Source organism: Heptranchias perlo, chromosome 20, assembly GCF_035084215.1.
Source record: "Heptranchias perlo isolate sHepPer1 chromosome 20, sHepPer1.hap1, whole genome shotgun sequence".
Taxonomy (NCBI): domain Eukaryota; kingdom Metazoa; phylum Chordata; class Chondrichthyes; order Hexanchiformes; family Hexanchidae; genus Heptranchias; species Heptranchias perlo.
In genome coordinates, this window is record NC_090344.1 from 21,811,318 (window position 1) to 21,813,594 (window position 2,277).

The following is a 2,277-nucleotide window of genomic DNA, read 5'->3' on the forward strand; positions in this document are numbered from 1 at the left end:
ATGGGGAACCGCTTCAGACATCACATTACTGCCCACACTGGGAAAAAGGATACTTCCGAAACTTTGACAACACATAGCAGGTCCCGCTGCAAAGTCACAGCTTGCCAGCTATTCCGAAATTTGGAGCCTGGACAGGGAGTTAAACGCTGGACCTTCAGCTCACTGCCCACTTTAAAAGTCTGATACTCTACCGACTGAGCTACCCAGGCTCGATACTACATAAGCTCCCATCGTACATATTCATGGAAGGCCTCTGAATCATCCCTGCAGCCGGCGAGCAAGGGTGAGGTCCGTTTTATAAAATTCTCAGCAACGTGTTGAGGAGAATCCTTGTTCCTGTTGAACATGATGTAAGAAACATGGACAGTGAACTCGTGAGTTTACAATTCTTCTTGTTTGTGCCAAATGTCTTGTCATTCGTTAGCACCAATTAAAATAGCACTTTACCCAGCGGCTCAAAAGCTGAACTTGTCCCACACGGGAGCTGGAAAAGGCCTCTCGACCTTTCAGCGTATTAACATCTGTAAGCTGAATAATTTCTCCCGTTACACAGTGACACCAGGCAGCATATTTCCCTTCCAAATTTTGCCAACACGAAACTTCCAACCGATGAATATCGGCTTAACGAAAAGAAGAATTGTTTGTTTGGTTCTTTAGATTTAAAGATCTCGTACCGGCCCCTTTGCCATATGAGCTGCCGCTAAAAGCCCCCTCTCCCGCTATGAACAAGTAAACTGGCAGCTGCTATTGCAAGACGGCAGGCCGGAGGAACCCAAGAGCTCCCATGGGAACACTAAGAAGTAGACGCGTTATGGAACATACCAGTTGTACCTTGAACTCCAGTCAAAATGTTCGGAGTAAAAGGTTTGATTGTTTTAGAAGACGCTCGAACTCGCAACCTGGTCATTTCTGGAGCCCATACTGCTGTAAATAAGTAACGCACGCTCAATAATTGTGCAACACGAGAGCAGCGAACAACCGACAGCATCAGCGCTCCTGCCAAACAGCTTCATTTTCGGTCTCTCAATTATCACTTCGAGATCTTTCTCAAACAGAAGCCTCCAATCAAGATGCGCTTCATTAAATAACAATTCTTAAATCAAGAGAGTTTTGATCGATCATGACTAAAGCATGTACAATTTCCTCACTTGCTCCTTTCAATCCCCTGGGATGGTAAACATCAGGTCGTGGAGACTTGTCTATCTTCAGCCTAATTATTTTCTCCATTGCCATTATTTTACTAAAACGAAACCCCTCGTGTCTCTGCTTTTAGCCTCATCCATTTCTGTGACGACCGATGCAAAGTAAAAATTTAGCAACTCTGCCATTTCCTGATTTTCAATTACAATATCACCTCCATCTGTCTTCAAGCGGCCCAGATTACTCCAAGCCTCCCTTCGTTCTCTTAATATATTTGGAAAAACGTTGAGAGTTGTCCTCATTTTCCCTCACAAGTTTTTCTCCTTTTCCCTTTTTGCTCCTCTCACGCTTTTTTTTAGTTTCAGCACTACAATAAACAACACTTCGCTGTAAAGTTCGGCTCAATAGTTCTCCAATGTCAGAGCGAGAATTGTCTGATCCCCGAATTTATTTAATGTAACAAATACAATCACACATAATCATCCGTGTATCAACGCACTGATGGATACACAAAGATAAACACAGCGAGAAATCCAGTCAGTGTCGGAATGCACAGGTGAACGGACAAGCGAAACAGACAAAGACAAAACGGCCTGAACCCCCAATAGTGAAGTGTCGCTGATAGATATTAATGAGAGGAGGTGGGGGCAAAGTGTCATCAATTGGCGCTGTGGCTAAGTTGGTGAAAGCGTCTGTCTAGTAAACAGAAGATCCTGGGTTCAACTCCCAGCAGTGCCTTGTGCAGCTCGTTATTTTACCTAATTTGTGGAATTGAGCGACAAAATAACACTGTGGTGTTTGTTCAGGAGGAAACGGATAACCGAATGACAGTTCAAAAACGCCCTTTCATTGCACAGACAGACCTCTCATGGAATGTGTCTGCAACACGTTAATTTAAAGACACGTTCTTGTTTCTGTGCTCGTTGGGGTCGGGGTATATTTCGCGATTTGAGGTTCAAACCCGGAAGTAGTCCTAATTTGGACCAAGACTTGTGATCTTGACCTGCGGTGCAAACGTTTGCAAAGAGGGAAAGGAAGTCCCCAAATCACTCCACCTGAATCGCCAGGCCCGGATGAAATACATCACAGGCTGTTAACAGAAGCAAGGAAGGAAATATCGGAGGCTCTGACCATCAT

The 2,277-nt window shown here is 44.4% G+C and overlaps 1 non-coding gene across 1 annotated transcript; it reads left to right on the top strand.

Annotated features, from left to right (window-relative positions):
• The first annotated feature begins 1,804 nt into the window (after positions 1-1,804).
• Positions 1,805-1,878, top strand: trnat-agu (transfer RNA threonine (anticodon AGU)). The gene has a single exon. It is a non-coding gene; the product is annotated as a tRNA-Thr (tRNA).
• Positions 1,879-2,277: the final 399 nt, after the last annotated feature.